The sequence below is a fragment of the Pongo pygmaeus genome, chromosome 2 (genome assembly GCF_028885625.2).
Source record: "Pongo pygmaeus isolate AG05252 chromosome 2, NHGRI_mPonPyg2-v2.0_pri, whole genome shotgun sequence".
Lineage (NCBI taxonomy): Eukaryota > Metazoa > Chordata > Mammalia > Primates > Hominidae > Pongo > Pongo pygmaeus.
The window spans coordinates 193,969,888-193,988,043 of NC_085930.1; the positions used below are offsets into that span (position 1 = coordinate 193,969,888).

Below are 18,156 nucleotides of genomic sequence, written 5' to 3' on the forward strand. Positions count from 1 at the left end.
GAGGGCTTTGGGAGTGTTTGGGCTCCCAGGGCTGGCTCATCCTTGCCTGACATGGGAGGAATAGAGCTGGGTCTGGGGCAGGCTCTGGAGCAGGCTCTGGAGCTCATGACCTGCCCCTCCTGTTCTCATGTGGAGGAAGCCTTGGACCTTCATGAGCCATTTCCCAATCCAAGAGAAGCCCAGAAGTCACACTTTCCAGAGGCTGGAAAACCTACTAGTAGCTCCTTCACACTTTGCCTTTTCCTAAAGGGGAAGCAGGGCCCTGTCTGTGGGCCAGGAAGGGCTGGAGGGCATCCCAAAGTGGTTAGAGTCAGGGCAGTGCTCCCTGAAGGCTGGGCTGGAGGAGAAGGGAAGAGTCTCATCTCTGATCCCCCAAAGTCACTGAAGACGCTCAAATGAAGTGGTGAAATTCACCCGCTTCTAGCCAGCAGTAAGAAGCAGGAAGGTTACTTTGCTGAGAGCCAAAGTGTACGCTTCTGATCTGGCACAGCCACAGGCAGCTGGGTAACCTTGGAAAAGTTCCTCCCCTACTTCCTGCACCTAGGTTTCCCCACGGGAGGAGGTGAGCCTTAATCCCCCCTTTTCAGGCTAGCAGGCTTCAGGGTCCTGGTCAGCCACTGGGGCCCATCCTCTCTCTTAGAGCCACTCGAGTGGGGCTGGTAGGTGCAGCAGCTCAGGGCTAGCACCCTGCTCCACCCCACCCTCCACCTCCAGCCTTATAAGGACACTAGCTCATCTGGCTTTGCTCTGTCAGCTGGAAGAAAGGGCCGGCTTACACCTGCAGCAGGGCACACTGATTAATTTATTTTGCATCACTTTGCATTACCTGGCTCCAGGGCCTCCAGCTTGACATGCAGATTTATGTAAAAGAGACCTGACATGCAAATGAGCCAGGCCTGTGTCTTGTTTCCATTACAGAGAGGGCCGCATCACTGGTTCCTGGCCCAGCTGCTCTTCCCCAGGCCCACAGATTCTCACAGCTGGTGAGGTGGAGCCATGGGGCCGTTCTCCTCCCTGTGCTGCCCCTGCTCAGAGCCCAGGCCAGGGCAAACGTGCACTTGACAGTGAGGCTAGAAAAAAGGTTAGAAACGCACCTTCCCCAACGAAAGTGCCTGGCTGTGTTACTTGATGAGAGAGACACAGAGATGAATAGAGAGAGAGAGAAACACACACGACAAGACAGAGAGACAGGCAGAGTGAAGGGAAGGAGCACAGGATCCAGAGGGGGCTGGGAGTTCGGTGTGTCCATAGAATAAGCACAGAGGAGCGGGTCAGGGCGATGGACAAGCTCAGAGTCAGAGAGAGTGAAAAGCCAAGGAAACACAGGCCAGGAGGCAAGGAGATGCAGAAAGAGAGATGGGGACACAATGAGGGGGCTGCTGAGGGAGGGGGTGAGACCCAGAAAGAAACAGATTTCAGAGTTGCTGCGGAGGAATGAGTGAGGATATAGCAACAGCCTGCCTGTGGGGGGAAGTGAGGGAGGAGTTGGTGATGATGACAGCTTGACGCTTGGGAGTGGGGACCAGGAGCCACAGGCGGAAGTGACGGGAGAGGAGTGCAGGGAGACACCCGAGCTGCCCTCTTGGAAGAACTAGCAGTGGCTTGGCTGCCGTCAGCGCTGCCGCCTACCTCCTAAACCCTTGATTTATATCCGTCTATCTATATTTATACACACACATATCTACAGACATACGCACATGTATATAAACTACACAGGCACGCATCGGCCAGGAGAAAACATTCTGCAGCCATCGGGCTCTAGAAAGAGAGCTTAGGGGGTTATCTAGGACTGCAGTGTGTCTGTTCTAGAGCAGCAAAGACTGGACTTTGCCTCTGCAGGCCCAGAGGAGAGTGCACACCCTGCCCCTTGTCTGGCTCAGCAGCCAATGTCCCTCGGTGCTAGGATGCTCCTTCCACACCTGTCTGAGCCAGGGTCACCACTCTTCCTCTTATGAGACCGAGAGAACTAGCTAGTCCCCTGCGTATGCACAATGTGAGCGGGAGAGCAAGCAAACAAGCAAACCAAAAGAGAAAGCAGAAAGCCCTTCTCGCTCCCCAGCCTCCTTTGTAGGGAAATTGACTTTCTGGGAGGAGGGAGCCCAGGGCAGGCCCTGGGTGGGTGGTCCTGAAGTGCAATGGGGAGAGGGTTGGGAAACTTCTGTGGCTTTTGGATAATCTCTACTTTCCCCACCCCACAAACAGGAGCCCAGGGAGCTGGAGGAGGCACATTTCTTTTTTTTTTTCTTTTTTTTTTTTTGAGAGGCAGTCTCGCTCTTGTCACCCAGTCTGGAGTACAGTGGCACAATCTCAGCTTACTGCAACTTCCGCCTCTCGGGTTCAATCAATTCTTCTGCCTCAGCCTCCCGAGTAGCTGGGATTACAGGCATGCACCACCACGCCCGGCTGATTTTTTGTATTTTTAGTAGAGATGGGGTTTCACCATGTTGGCCAGGCTGGTCTCGAACACCTGACCCCAGGTGATCCACCTGCCTCGGCCTCCCAAAGCGCTGGGATTACAGGCATGAGCCACCACACTCGGCCAGGAGGGACATTTCTTAAAACCTAGGATGGTGGCGCTGACGGGGCCCTCAGAAACCCTGTAGGCCAACTCCATCCTCCCCCAGGAGGAAGCTGCCGTGCAGAGAGGCTAGTGTGGAGGTGGGCTGAGGGCCTTTCACTATGCAGCACTGCTTCCTTGGCATGGCCCCCTTGGCATTAATGACCTCCCCGCCCTGTCTCTGATCCCCTGAGCTGCCCACATCAGCACTGGGCACACTCATAGCTCCTTGGAGACTGGCCGCTGTTTTCCCTTGGAGACAGATGACCTTCATACACATTGTGAAAGTTATAGGCCCAGACCCTTCTGTGCACTTTTCACCGACACCGGAAGACCTGGGGCCCACCGTGGGTCACCTTTGCTGTCTCACTTGTGAATACCTGCCAGTGTCCCAGTACATGAAGCCGACAGACAGCTCAGGCCCAGTGAAGGTGTGTCCCATGGGCCACGGGATCTCGCCTGGCAGAGATCTGCTTTAAGATGCCATCTCCAGGAGCCAAGGTCATCTCCAGAATCTCTCCCCACATCTAGAAATGAGATGTGTCTCATGTGACTGCCTGAGCCTGACCCAGTCTACTTGTTTCAGCCAGAAGTCATCTGGTGCCACTTGTGGCGTGACCTTTGGGTCACTCTGGCCAGCCTCAAGGGTCACCTTTGTGTTAACCTCCAGCACAGTGGTTTTTAGCTTCTTGAGATGAGAGACCCTTTGAGAACATGATTAAAGTCCTGTAATGCTGCCCAGATCCACAATACTTTGCACACAACGTCAGGAGATTCATGGACTCCCGGAAGCCCTCAGTCTAGGACAGACCCAAGAGTCCATCTGGCATCTTTAGGCCTTGGGAAGCTGGTGTCCATGTGTGGAGGCCCCAGGACCCCACTCATTTCAGAGGCAAATCATAGCCCTGACAAGGTGGCATTCCAGGACACTTTCCACAGAAGGTCTTCTTTCCCCTTTTCTGCCTCAGAGATTCCTTTCTAAGCAACTGTTCCTCCCATGTTGAAGTCAGATCTCAGCTTCCCCCATCCTCTAGCTACATTTCAGGGCAAGCTCAAATGACATGCCATCCAAAACTCATTTCTAGGCTGGGCGTGGCGGCTCACGCCTGTAATCCCAGCACTATGAGAGGCCAAGGCAGGCAGATCACCTGACGTCAGGAGTTCGAGACCAGCATGGCCAACATGATGAAACCCTGTCTCTACTAAAAATACAAAAATTAGCCGGGTGTGGTGGCATGCACCTGTAATCCCAGCAACTCAGGAGGCTGAGGCATGAGAATCGCTTGAACTTGGGAGGTAGAGGTTACAGTGAGCCAAAACTGCACTACTGCACTCCACCCTGGGTGAGAAGAGCGAAACTCCGTCTCAAGAAAAAAAAAAAATTTCTAGTTTCCCTTGGACACCCTCTCTGTGCCCCTCCCCAAACCCCCTTCCTACTTAGTCCCCTGAACCTGACTCCACTTTGTTCTGTCTCCTGCCAGGTTCAGCTGAGCACCAGGTCCTGAGCTGGCACCCACAGATGAGCAGAGCAGAAGACACTGAGAGCTGGTGAGTCCTGTCCCCTCAGCAGCCAGCACAGACGGTGGATGGCCACATGCTCAGAAAAGGACCTCGGAGGGCACAAGTGGTGGAAGGAGCAGAGAAGCCTGGAGAGAGGCTGGGGCATGGGGAGAGTATCCAGGCAGGGGATCCTCTCTGCGGATCCCAGACCCTGTTCTCCGCCTGCCTGCTTCCCAAGAGCTGCTGATGGAGGAAGTCTTGCACTCCAGGCTCTGGGCCTGGCTCAAGATGCTGAGAGGCCTCTGTGAAAGGGAAGACATGGGAGGGCTGGAATCTCTTGTGGGGGCAGGGAGGGGGCGTGGGAAGTTCCATGTGGAAGGCCCGGGACTCAGGGTGGGCCAGGGCTCAAAAGAGCGAGAGCAGCCCCCTCGGCAGAGAGGGGTCTAGCCAGCCCAGGGGGTGGCCCAGACATCCAAACTGCCTTGGATGGAGAAAGCTGTTTAATCTCCCTATGGAAATCGGGAAGTTGGAACCCACACAGCTGATGGCGAGGCCAGAGGAGCGATTTCAGAGGAAAGATTAAAAGAATTAAAGTCAACTCAGAAGGGAGCAGACGAGAGGGAGCCCGGGGCAGGTGGGGAGCTCAGGGGTTGTCTGCAAGGCCCCTGCACCCTGAACCCGACTGAGGGTGCTTCTAGGGGCAGGGGGTGGGGAGTCCTGCTGAGGTGCAGTCCGTGGGTAAGGGTTGACCCCGTCATCCATGGAGGATTCTGTTGGGGTGAGAGGGAATACCACAGGGGGCTGAAGATCTTGAGAGGGGTCTGAGAGGAGATACACAGAGGCCAGGAACACAGTCTAAGCCTAGATTTCAAGTCCAGGCAGGTCCACTCTTGGAGGGGGTGTGTGGGGAGCAGCTCTGCGCTGTGGGGCCTGGTCCTCTCAACTATCCCTCCCCTCCAGGCCTGGAAACTCCAGCCCCAAACCTTCTGGCTAAGCAGGAAACGAGGGCAAGACATGCGTATGGTGGGTGGGTTTTCCTTAGCAGAATGTGTCACTGAGGCCACCTTGGGGCTGAGGGGCAGGAACAGGGGCTATTGTCCCAGGAGACCCCACGTTGAGGGACAAGGACAGCCTTCCGGGCAATGCCCTTGTACTGCTCCAGGTCCAGACCAGAGAGCCAGGGCCAGAGGGTAGCTGGGGCTCAGGCAGGGATTCTGGTGGCTCCTCTGCTCTGCTGTGTGCTCTAGCCACACACATGTGTGCACACACACGCACACACACAGAGGCACACACACCGCTCAATGATGCTTGCCTGCTCTCATATTCTCTCTCTCGCTCTCTCTCACACACACACTTAAACATACATTTAAATAACTTGCAGACGTATATTAGCAAAAACATTCCATCTGGGCTGGGATTTGTCTCATTGCTTTGAATTCCTCTGGGTCTTAACTTGAAAAAAAATAGGAAGAGGCAAAGATTTGACTAATGTTGGGTTAAGTTTTTTTTCTTTCTCCTTTCTTTCTTGGTTACTGACTGCCAAGAATTTATATTTGTAAAAGGAAAAGAATTAACTGTGTTGATTAAGAGGCAAACTCCCTGGAAATGTTCTCTCTTAACCCTTTGGTAACCTCTCAGCAAGAGATAGGAGGGTTCTCTGGCATGGGGCTTGACATCCCTGGGCTGGAGGCCCAGAACCTTCTGGAGGTCTGCTTCTCTCCCAAGGGAGCTTATAGAGCAGAGGCAAGCTGGGCCCTCTGGCGTGCGTGCAAGTGTGTCTCTAAGCAGATGCGTGGGTAAGTGGTGTGAGTGTCTGTGTGTGAGCGTGGGTACTGTGAGCTGGCGTGTGGGAGGGGGTGTGCGCATGTGTGCACGTGAGTGTGGTAACTGCACACATGTCCTCTGGCAAGTGTGGGGTGTGCTAGAACTCTCCTGGGCTGCTGGCTGCGAGGTCAAACTCCAGGGAGGGGAGATGACCTTCACCTTGACCTAATTAGCGGAAACTGATTTGGCAGGAGGAGGGGACGTGTGGAGGCTTAGCACAGAACAGGTGAGCAGGCGCTGGGGTGGGGAGGCCTCAGCCAAGGAAGCAGGATCTCCCCTGACACCCAGCAGCTGTCGCCACGAGTATGCAGTGACCCAATACAGGGATCACCCCGGATGCTGGTCAGTGTCCCTGCATGGAGGGGTGGGGACTTCTCCTCTTTCTTGCCCACTCTCAGCTCCCCATCCCGTTTTCCTTCCACAGCTTGTCTGTCCCTCCAGAAGGGCCTGGGCTGCATAGCCCCCAAGGTAGGATAGATTTTAGCATCAAAGAGGCTGAAGCCTCTGGAAAAGGAGTCTTCTGGAGCTGGGGCTGAGGGATGTGACCAGGGAAAGTGTGTTGGGGGCTGAAAGAGAAGAAAAGAGGATCTTGCTGGAGGCTCCAAGCTTCCTGTGCATGCGTCCAACCTTACAGAACTACTTTTAACTCCCTGAGCCCCAGGCCCGGCCTGGCTCCTCCCAGACTATTTCCCTCCACCTGGAAAGACCTTCTGTCCCTCCTTTGTTAGCCAATTCCTACTTGCCCTCCAAGTCTTAGATGCCACCTCGTCCAGGAAGTCGTCCTTACCCCTCACGCTTAGCTGTCTCCCTCCTGCATGACCACACCTGGGCATAGAGGCACTGTCCACATGGTGTGACCCTTATATCCTCTGTCTGTCTTTCCTACTGGATCCTTCACTCCTTGAGGGTGGAAGCACTGTCTTCTTCATCCTGAACCCCTGGTACCTAATACAGTGCCTGGCACACAGCAGGGGCCCAGTCAACACTGGCTGAGTTGAACTGAAGGCCTTTGACTGCTGAAAGGAGCCTTGTTAGTTGCACCATACACTGTAATCGAAAGTGCCGTGCAGACACGCCCCCACTAGAACACTGACCATAGACTCTGAGATTATCTAAACATACATATATTTGATCCTCTCAATTTTTTTTTTTTTTTTTTGAGACGGAGTCTCTCTCTGTCACCCAGGCTGAAGTGCAGTGGTATGATCTTGGCTCACAGCAACCTCCACCTCCCGGGTTCAAGCAATTCTCCCTGCCTCAACCTTCCAAGTAGCTGGGACTATAGGCGCCTGCCATTACACCCGGCTAATTTTCATATTTTTTTGGTAGAGACAGGATTTCGCCACGTTGGCCAGGCTGGTCTCGAACTCCTGACTTTAGGATGATCCTCTCAATTTTCTGTGAGCTCATCAGGGAAAGGATTCAGTCTTAGTCTTCCCCAGGGCCTAGCAGAGCATCAGACAAATAGCAAATGCCTAATAAATGTTGAATGAATGAGAGAAGAGCCAACACATGATAAATATCTAAGAACATACACACGGTGTGTATGTATGTTTCCACCTCTTACTGAGGCTGTAAAATGTTGTTAAGGGCTGGAGGAGAGAGAAGAAACTGCTATCAGAGCAAGGTTGAGAGGAGGGAAGAGTAACATTTGTTGAGCACCTACTATGTGCCATCACTGCCCCAGGTGTCATCCTCATCTTCATCCATGAGGAAGAGATACTTACCTCATGTTACATGTAAGGAAATTGAGACTAAGAGAGGTAAAGTAATTGCCCAAGGTCACCCAGCTGGTGGGACAGGTTAGGCTTGGATTCAAACCCAGGTCTGTCTGATCCCAGAGTTTATGCTTCTCCCACTGTGGCCACCACTGCCATGTTTCATGAAGGACGTGGGTATTGAGCAGAGTTTTGAATGATGAGAGGGACATGACTTTGTAGAGGAGGATCTCAAACCCAGGCAAGTGGAGAGGACCCAGAGTTCCCAAGAAGGATGAATGCTGGCTCTCTGCTTCTGTGTGACCAGGAAGCACCAACATGACAAGGGACAAAGGCAACTGTGGAGGAAGGCAATACAGCAGAAAGCAGTCACAGAGGCCTCTCAAAAATAGACCTTAAGGCCAAGTGTGGTGGCTCATGCCTGTAATCCCAGCACTTTGGGAGGCCGAGGCAGGTGGATCACGAGGTCAGGAGATCAAGACCATCCTGGACAACATGGTGAAACCCCATCTCTACTAAAATACAGAAAAATTAGCCGGGCGTGGTGGTGTGTGCCTGTAGTCCCAGCTACTCGGGAGGCTGAGGCAGGGGAATCGCTTGAACCCAGGAGGTGGAGGTTGCAGTGAGTCGAGATCGCGCCACTGCACTCCAGCCTGGCGACTAAGCAAGACTCCGTCTCAAACAAAAACAAAAACAAAAAACAGACCTTCAGTCCAATCTTGGCAGAAGGAGCCAGTACAGAAATACTGCTTATTTGGTGGCAAGCACTGTGCTAAGCACTTTGTTAATACATTTGACTCTTAAAACAAGGCTATGAGATGGGCCCTACTATTAGCCACAAATACAGATGGGGAAGTGAAGGCTCAGAAGGGTTAATAACATGCCCAAGGGCACACATGGCTGGCTAATGGTAAACCTGGGGTTTGAACCCAGACAGTCTAGTTCTGGAGTCTATGGCCACTACACCAAGGAGGGAAAGTGTGGCTAAGGATGGCCTTCAACTGGTAGAAGTCAACATCAGTCAGCCTGGTGGGCTTGAGTTTGGGAGTGTGATCACAGTCCGGTTGGAGGGACTGTCACAGACCAGCTCCGTGCCTCTGTCTAGAAAGTCCAGAGGCATTCAGGTAGAGTGCAACAGCCAAGCTGTGGGCTGCTGGAAGATCGTGATCCCCACACATTGTCCTGGTCTTGTGATTTGCTTTTTGGGGGAAGAAGGAACTTTGTACCAGAATACTAAGAGATACTCTAAACCTATGTTCAAGAGAATTCTCCCTACTTTGGAACTTTGGGTCTGGCTTCCTGGGATTCCCCCAACAACTCCCCTAACCACTCCAGAGCAGCCTCCAGTTGCCACCACCACCACCACCCCCAGGCCAGAAGTCATCTTTTTTTTGTTGTTTGTTTTTGAGACGGAGTCTCACTCTGTTGCCCAGGCTGGATTGCAATGGCGCGATCTTGGCTCACTGCAACCTCTGCCTCTCGGGTTCAAGGAATTCTCCTGCTTCAGCTTCCCGAGTAGCTGGGATTACAGGCACCCGCCACCACGCCCAGCTAATTTTTTATATTTTTAGTAGAGACGGGGTTTCACCATGTTGGCCAGGCTTGTTTCGAACCCCTGACCTCAGGTGATCTGCCTGCCTCGGCCTCCCAAAGTGCTGGGATTACAGGTGTGAGCCACCGCACCTGACCCAGAAATCATCTTAAAACATTCCCTCAAACAACCCTTTACCTTGGTACAACACCTCATAGTCACCAAAGCATTCTTACATCCTCAGTCCATGGGTTCCTCCTCCCCACATCAGCCCTGGAAGGCAGGCAGCTCAGAGATTATTAAACCATTTTACAGTTGAGGAAAATGAGACAAGCTTAGTGATGTTTGCAAGCCACATGGTTGGTGAGTCACGTTGGCTGCACTGTTAGATTTCAAGGCAGTGAGACCAGAAGGTAGCCTCGTATGGGGAGGGGTGGGATCTGGGTTGATGCAGCCAAGGATTTGCATGAATTGGATGAGAGATCCCAGCTCCTCTGTGCCCAGAAAGTTCCACCTTGAGTCACCTGCCTTTCCCTCCCCGGGACACCGCACCTTCCCAACAGAGCAGTGTTGAGTCAGCTCCCCTTTTTCTGCCTCTCCAAGGTGCTCTCCGTCATGCCCTCCTTCTGGCTTTCGTAGGATCTGACTCAAGATCCACTTTAGGCCGGCAGTATCTGTGGAACCTTCTAGTGTAGGGCCCACCTGTAAACAAGAGGAGGTGTTTGGAAATTATTCATGAAAGAAGAACACCATGAACAGCATTTGACCTCTTCAGAGAAAAGAGATATGCAAGTTTATAGCGGTAGTGGCGATAGTAATATCCAATTACATAACAACTTCAACAATTACACCTTGCATTTCTTCCAAAGAGCTTTAAGCATTTTTGAGTTTATTGGGCTATTTGATCTCATAAAATTCCCACAAATGGGTAGTGATGGTTATTATTATCGTTTTATAGATGAGAAAACTGAGGCCCGGAAATATGTCAGTGATTGCCTAAGGCCTGGCAGCGAGGGAGGAGGGAGGTAGGGCTGAGTCTGTTTCTTCACATCTCCAGGTGTTTCATGTGTGGGACTCCCTCTTGGTGTCTGAGTTCCTGTGAAGTAAGGTGTGGACAGAGGAGGTGGCTGGCGGCAGGCTCAGAGGATTTTTCTGCATATGGTCACTGAGAGACAGTGAGTCAGGCACCCTTATTTTGAGTTCAGTTTCCTCTTTCACTTCCCCAAACAATTTCTGGAGATGGAGTTCACTTGGCACCCATTCTCAGGTGAGGAGCTGAGGGTATCTGCACAGCTGCCCCTGAAGGTTTTCATGGTAGTGGTGATCTGGAAAGGGTGGATGCACACATTCCTATCCTGAGACTCCTCCTGTTCTCCTGGTCTACCAATATCCCCGCCAGGAGGGGGGTCCTTGCTAGCCCTGTCTGTTACCACGGACTCCTCACTGTTTTTCTGACCTCAGTATCTTTCCTTTTTTTTTTTTTTTTTTTTTTTGAGACGGAGTCTCGCTCTGTCTCCCAGGATGGAGTGCAGTGCCGTGATCTCGGCTCACTAGAACTTCCGCCTCCCGGGTTCAAGCGATTCTCCTAGCTCAGCCTCCCGAATAGCTGGGACTACAGGTGTGTGCCACCATTCTCAGTTACCTTTTCTATTTTCAGTAGAGACAAGGTTTTGTCATGTTGGCCAGGCTGGTCTCGAACTCCTCACCTCATATGATCCACCCACCTTGGCTTCCCAAAGTGCTGGGATTACAGGCATGAGGCACCGCGCCCGGCCTGACCTCAGTATCTTTTTCATTCAATCCTCTCCATGACTGACCTTCCGAAAGCTCTCCCTCCACCTCTCAGAAATTGTCAGTAGAATCTCATTACTTCTCGCCTCAGCTTGGCACTCAAGGCCCCACCCAGTCAAGTCACAAACTACCTTCCCACCCTTGGCTCCTCCCTCTCATCCTCTTCTTGAAGCTTTATCTTCAGCTAGACTGGAGGACTTGCCTAGACATGCTTCGTGTTTTCCCAACTCCACAGTTCCCTTGGCTTGGAAAGCCACTCCCACCCCCTCTGCCTGCTGGATTTCTATGCAGCCTTCAAAGCCCACAACAAATGTCACCTCTCTCATGAAGCCCTCCTTGATTCCATCATCGGAAAATGAGCTCTCCCTCCTGGGATGTCTCACAGTGCCTGGCATACAGGTCTCCACACAAGCAGTTCTGTGTGTGTTGTGGCAGTGGTGTCAAGCTTTGGATGTTTGTGAAACTACAAAGACTGCAGGATTCGGCAATACCACTTGTGTGCATGCGTGTGTGTGTGTGTGTGTGTCTGTATGTGTGTGTGTGTGCATGTGTGTGTGTTGGTATGAGGAGTGAGCACAGCTACATAAACAATTGTACGTCAGAAAGGGATGAGACACTTACTAGGTTTAGAGTGTGTCAATCACTTCAGCTCTGCCAATGAACAGAGAGCCAGATGTCTCTCTCCGAGGAAAGAGAGCACTCACAATAAAGTCTATAAACACACTTGGGGGAAGAAAGAATGGAGAGAGGGAGGAAATGAACAAGTATGTATGGCTCATTTACTATAGTCCAGGCGCTGCATTGGAGAGGAAATTTCATGTGAGCCGTGTGCTCACTTAACCCTCACCGTAGCGGAGAAGTAGGAATCTGCCCCTGTTTTGTGGTTGAGTACTGCTTTGGACCAGGTTCTCAAAACGCAGGCTCTGGGCATGCGGGGTAACTGGGAGCACTCATGGAGCAGCCCCGCAGGGGAGTCATGAAGGCAGGCTGGCACGGGAAAGGCTGAACGGCAGCGAGGCTGGTGTGCTGAAGCTTGGGTGGCCCTTTTAAGATGTGCCCTCATTGAGGCGATGGGGTCCTTGTGCCCTCTGGGAGGGGGAAACCCAGGCAAGATGGCTCCCTTCAGCTGAGGGTGGTTCCTGGGGGGGACAGCACCCACTACACGTACACTGTGGATTAGAGAAACGCGTGACCCCGCCACACGCAGCACTGTCAGCAAGTGGAAGGGGCAGGAATGGAACTTCCTTCCACTAAGGGGGCTTCACCAGATTCTCCTGTTTCAAGGAGAAATAGAGTTTGGAAACCTCTCATTTTATAAATGAGGACACTGAGGCACAAAGCAGGGTGGTTGGTGCCTTGCCTAAAGTCATACAGATTTCATGTAACAAATTGTGCTGGCTAGGTATAGGAGGATGCAGAGCTCACAGCACAGATGAATACCTCCATCTCAAAGGCTGAACCGAATGCCCCGTTAAATCAGGAGACCTGCCTCTCTCAGCTTTGTTTTCTGAAGAAATCCCTTCCCGGGGTTTGAAGCCCTCAGGCTAGTCCCGAGGCCCGGTGTGGCCTTCGGTCCATCTCAGAAGACAGCATAGTCCAGGCGCGGTGTTTCATGCCTGTAAGCCCAACACTTTGGGAGGCTGAGGAGGATCACCTGAGATCAGGAGTTTGAGATCAGCCTGGCCAACAAGGTGAATCCCCATCTCTGCCAAAAATACAAATTAGCTGGGCCTGGTGGCAGGTGCCTGTAATCCCAGCTATTTGGGAGGCTGAGGCAGGAGAATCGCTTGAACTCGGGAGGTGTGGGTTACAGTGAGCTAAGATCGCACCATTGCACTCCAGCCTGGGCGACAAGAGCAAAACTCCATCTCAAAAAAACAAAAAACAAAAAACAAAAAAAAAAAGAAGAAGAAGAAGAAGTCGTCGCCCTGTGCCCATTGTGCACTGTCAGGTATGAACGGAAGTCTGCACCCAGAAAGCTCCCAGGAAAAGAACGCTCTTCCCTCTTTCTGAAAGATTTCAGGTAGATCTGGTATCAAATAATAGCAATGAGAAAGGCAGGTGTGGACTCTTTTGTTACTGATATTTTCTGTTACTGTCTGATTCTTAGTCACATTTTGCTTTTTTTTTATTTTTTTGAGAAGGAGTCTCGCTCTGTTGCCCAGGCTGGAGTGCAGTGGCGTTATCTTGGCTCATGGCAACCTCCACCTCCTGGGCTCAAGCGATTCTCCTGCCTCAGCCTCTTGAGTAGCTGGGACTACAGGCGCCTGCCATCACATCCAGCTAATTTTTGTATTTTTAGTAGAGACCGGGTTTCACCATGTTGGCCAGGCTGGTCTCGAACTTCTGACCTCAAATGATCTGCCCACCTTGGCCTCCCAGAGTGCTGGGATTACAGGTGTAAGCCACCGCGTCCGGCTCTTACTCGTACTTTGGAAACATTGGTAGTGGGATCCAAGTGTGATCTTTAAAATATTTAACAATCAGGTAAACCCCCAGGACACCAGAGCGGATGCTGGCAGTGTGGTGCACCAGCGCATGCCTGCTGTACATTATACCTGCTGGGCCCTAGAGGACAAGGCTGTGGTTCCTCCTGAGTGCCACATGCTGCAGAAGAACCCTGGGAAGGGATTTCTTCAGAAAACAAAGCTGAGAGAGGCAGGTCTCCTGATTTAACGGGGCGTTTGGTTCAGCCTTTGAGATGGAGGTATTCATCTGTGCTGTGAGCTCTGCATCCTCCCATACCTAGCCAGCACAATTTGTTACATGAAATCTGTATGACTTTAGGCAAGGCACCAACCACCCTGCTTTGTGCCTCAGTGTCCTCGTTTATAAAATGAGAGGTTTCCAAATTCTATTTCTCCTTGAAACAGGAGAATCTGGTGAAGCCCCCTTAGCGGAAGGGAGGCAAGTGGGCCGGGCACAGAGCCCCCTCCCCTGCTTTAGCTGGAGCGGCTCTCTTGTATTTGTTTATGCCTCCATACGGTTTCACTTAAACCCAGCATTCCTCAACTAAAAACAAAGCTTGGGAAGCACCGAGCTGCATGTGGTATCTGAGGGCCCCTACTCACGGCTCTGCCATGCTCAGCTGTGATTAGGCGAATGAGTGAGTGAACGAATGAATGAATGAACAGACTCTGTGTTCCTAGTTAACAGAGGCCGGTTCCTGGTCACACCTGTTCTTGGAGCAGATGGCCAGCAGTCTTGGGTAGTTCAGAAATCTACACAGGGCTAGACTGGACGCTCTCCCGACATCCCATTAAGTGTAGGGTTCTGTCTGTCTCCGCCGTTGCCACTGACAAGGCCTCCTCCCTTCGGGCATCTCGAATGCCACCAGGTATGAAGTGGAAAGTCATAAGTGGCAAGTCGCCCTGTGTTTGTCTTCTTCGGCTCTCCCAATGTGTTGACTCAGCTGAAAAAAGATACTGACAACAGCACCCCGAGTCACCGGCAGGCTTGACAGAAGATTCACTGGGTTTTCTCGGTGTGTGTCCCGGGGTGTGGCACCAGGTCTGGCTCACGTCAGTTTTCTTCCATCACAGGGAAAGGGCTTCCAGTTTTGGCCTTGTCTTCCCTCCCACCACCCCTACTGCCTCCCTTCCTTGCCTCCTTCCTTTCCTTCCTCTAAGGAAGTGGTTCTCAACCTTGGCTGCACGCTGGAAGTGCCCAGGGAGACTTAAAAATTACTGATGCCCAAAGATTCTGATTTCATGGTTTGAGGTATGGCCTAGGAAATAGAGCTTTTTAAAAGTTCCCTGGGTGATTCTAATACGCTGCCAAGGTGGAGAACCACTGGTCTGAGGACACGGAGTAGGGATCCTAATTTTAGCCTCAACCGTTTCCTAGGCTGCTGGGTTTGGAAAAGTGTGGGGCACAGATGTCTACTGGCAGTGGATGGAAGGAAAGGGAAGTGGAGAGAAACATACTTCACCCCCCATCCCACCTCACTACCCTGCGAGACTCAGGGAGGTCAGTCGTCTTGGGTGTCCAGGTGACAGCATATGACAGAGTGGAGAGGACACCCCAGGACACAGGGAGGCTCCTGTGTGCTGAGGGCATGAGGCCAACAGCCCTGTTCTGGAGCCTCAGGCACTGCAGTTTTGGGGGCTTCAAAAGGCAATGCCCTGGGTATGGGCGGCAGCATTCCCACAGGGCAGGCCAGCAAATGAGGTGACCCTGGAGTGACTGTGGGCAGCATGACATCAGCGCAGAGCTGCATGGGGAGAGGGACTCTCGCTGACAGTCCTGTTCATGAGCACATGTGGGGCACTCCCAAGGGGTCCCCCAAGTCAGAGTAAGCCTACAGCAGACAGAAACAAGCACAGTGAATTCCGGTCATTTCACCGATGGGAGCCCATCTGGACCTATGGATGGTGAGGTCTGGGGTCACAGATACACGCCATAGTCGTGAGATAGTCTGGTGGCGGCAGTGGTGCAGTAAGGCCCAGCAGACGTTTGCCAGCCTCCTCCGATGTTGCCTCCTCGTTGGGTCAGCCACTCTGAACAGTTTTCATTCCATATGCGCACCAGGCAGTCAGGGTCTTCTCGACGCCAGGCTTTTCTGCATGCATGTTCTCAATGTGGAGTATTTGCTTTACTTCCTGTGCAAGTTTTCTCTCTTTTTGAAAAAATCACATTCTCTCCTAAATTAGAAAACCTCTTTAATTGTTAGCAGGAGCTGGGGTTCTGTTCCTTGCATGGACAATATCATTAAACATTGGAAAACAAACAAACTGGAAAAGCTTAAGACATTTTCAAACTCTTTGCTTCCCAGAGGGCGTCTGGGGCCCCGGGTGGGACAAGGTTCTGCTGGCCTGGGTTTATACTGTGTTGATAACTTGACCCCTCCAGCTGTGAGAAGCCACACTGACAGCAGGGTTGTTTTTCCTAAACTTCCCAGGACTGCAAACTTGACTTGGGAGGCATAGGCGCTGATTTGCACGGAGGTCTCCAGCGACTGCGCTGAGCTTCCTCCGGGGCGGAGCGCACGCTGGGAGGGGGCCAGTGGCTGTGGTGGCTGACGGCTGCTGTAAACCATCGCTGTCCTCCAGCATGAATACACAGGGCTGGGGAGGACAGGGGAGCTGTGGGAGGGAGCGGTGTGTGAGAACGTTTCTTTCCATCTTGCTGAAATGTGAGTCTAATGAAATGATAATGAGGTTGTGGCCTTTAAGCTCCATCGAGCTTCTTACACATTGTAATTTTACCCAGAGTGGGGCCAGTTTTTGAAATGATTAAAACTATCGATTCCTAGGCCTGTTCAGCTTGAATCAGAATTCATTAGAGGCCCAAAGGTGAGGGATGTACATTTCTCCCTTGCTGAGCCAGGAAACAGACCCCATCTTGTGTGACTCTCCGGCAGGCGTGGCTGCCCCTGGCGGTGCTAGCAGACGGACCAGTAATAGGATCTGTCATCCACAGAATAAGTCATGAAGGTCCCATCCATGAGTCCTAGCCCATTTTCTAGGGACTTCTCCCTATGTTGGAAGAGGGAGGTTCTCATGTTTAATCTTGGCTCTATTTTCTTACAGGTATTATAAGTAAAATATCTTCTTCATGAAAAGAAACACAGAAATGTTCCAAAGTTTTGACTCAAAAGAATACTGGAAGGAGAAACTGTAGCTGGGAGGGGTGGCTGACAATGTGGCCTGAACTTGGCCTCCAGAACGCCACTTCTGTGTGGATACAAAGAGGGGATTTTCCCTCTGATATTTGCCACCACTCTGCTGACTCCCAGGAGCACAAGATCGCTCCTTTAAAGTTCTATTCCAAGTCCTAGAGCTGAGATAGGTTAGCATCTTCAAAAGTAGCCTTCCTAGCCGGGCGCGGTGGCTCACGCCTGTAATCCGAGCACTTTGCGGGGCTGAGGTGGGCAGATCACTTGAAGTCAGAAGTTCAAGACCAGCCTGGCCAACATGGTGAAACCCTGTCTCTACTAAAAATACAAAAATTAGCTGGGTGTGGTGGTGCACACCTGTAATCTTAGCTACTTGGGAGGCTGAGGCAGGAGAATTGCTTGAACCTGGGAGGCAGAGGTTGCAGTGAGCCAAGATCGTGCCATTGCACTCCAGCCTGGGCGACAGAGGAGACTTTGTCTCAAAAAAAAAAAAAAAAGAGAGAAAAGAAACATAACTATAAGGCAGTTAAGCCTATATACCTTAACTTTAAGAAGAAAGAAAAGGAAGGAAGGAAGAGAAAGAAAGGAAAGAAAGAAAGAAAGAGAAAGAAAGGAAGAGAAAGAAGAAAGAAAGAAAGAAAGAAGGAAGGAAGGAAGGAGGGAGGGGGAGAGAAAGAGGAAGGAAGGAAGGAAAAGAAAAGAAAAAAGAAAGAAAGAGAGAGAGAAAGGAAGAAAGAAAGGAAGGAAGGAAAGAAAGAAAGAAACTCTGGGAAGGTAGGGCCTTGCTTAAAGTCACCTGATTCCCAGAGCTGGCGCCAGGGCTGTGGTGCAGTCTGTTAGCTCTGAGAGGGGTGTCCCTGCCCACGCCAGCTCTGAATCTTGCAAGCCACTGCACCTTTTGAGAGTCACTCCTGAACTGCCTTCTACACAGGTGGTTCCCAAGTGGTTCATATCAAGGTCCCTTTTATTATCATCCCCCCCACTGCACCCCCAGCACCCGGGCTTTGAAAGATCTGGCCTACCAAATGAACTGCAATTATGCAGTAATAATGACTCTGTTTTCTCTCTCTCTCTCTCTTTTTTTTTTTATTAATAAAAGACATATGTGGCATGCCACTCAGAGCTTTCAGTGGGGAGAAAACGAGTTTCCCCCACTAGGTTAATAGAATTGCACCCAGAGGCAGACAGTTAGCAAACCAGCTTCTCGGGCTGAGGCTGGGAATCGCGCTACACTTGACAGCCCTTTCCATGAGCCTCCCCGGCCCGCCTGCCCTCGGCCTTGAAGTCAGGGGAGACAGGGGCCATTTCAGCTGCTCGCGCTCGCTCGCCTTCCCGTCCCTGCCGGAGTCGGCAGACCCTGACTTCTGGAGAAGCGTTTCTGCGATGTGTCAGCTGCTCGGGGAGAGGCTGGAGTGATGGATTCCAAGACCTGTCAGGAGAAAGGGTTTACGGTCAGTTAGGAGCCGTGAGCTCCTGCCCGTGGAACTGCCGCTGGAATTTTAATTTTCTGTCACCCTGTGTCTGGGCACTTCCTTCCCTTCTGGCCGCGCTCTTCAGGCGTATGGAACAGGGCTTATGTCGGAGGGTCCCCGGGGAGATCCCAGGGCTTCCCTGGGTC

At 51.8% G+C, this 18,156-nt stretch overlaps 1 long non-coding RNA gene across 1 annotated transcript; it reads right to left on the minus strand.

Moving 5' to 3' along the window:
* Positions 1-783: 783 nt before the first annotated feature.
* On the minus strand, positions 784-17,510 carry LOC129033059 (uncharacterized). Its single transcript, XR_008501518.1, has 3 exons — positions 17,335-17,510; positions 9,683-9,832; positions 784-3,084 (listed from the first exon to the last, which is right to left on the minus strand). It is a non-coding gene; the product is annotated as an uncharacterized LOC129033059 (long non-coding RNA).
* Between the last annotated feature and the right edge of the window lie 646 nt (positions 17,511-18,156).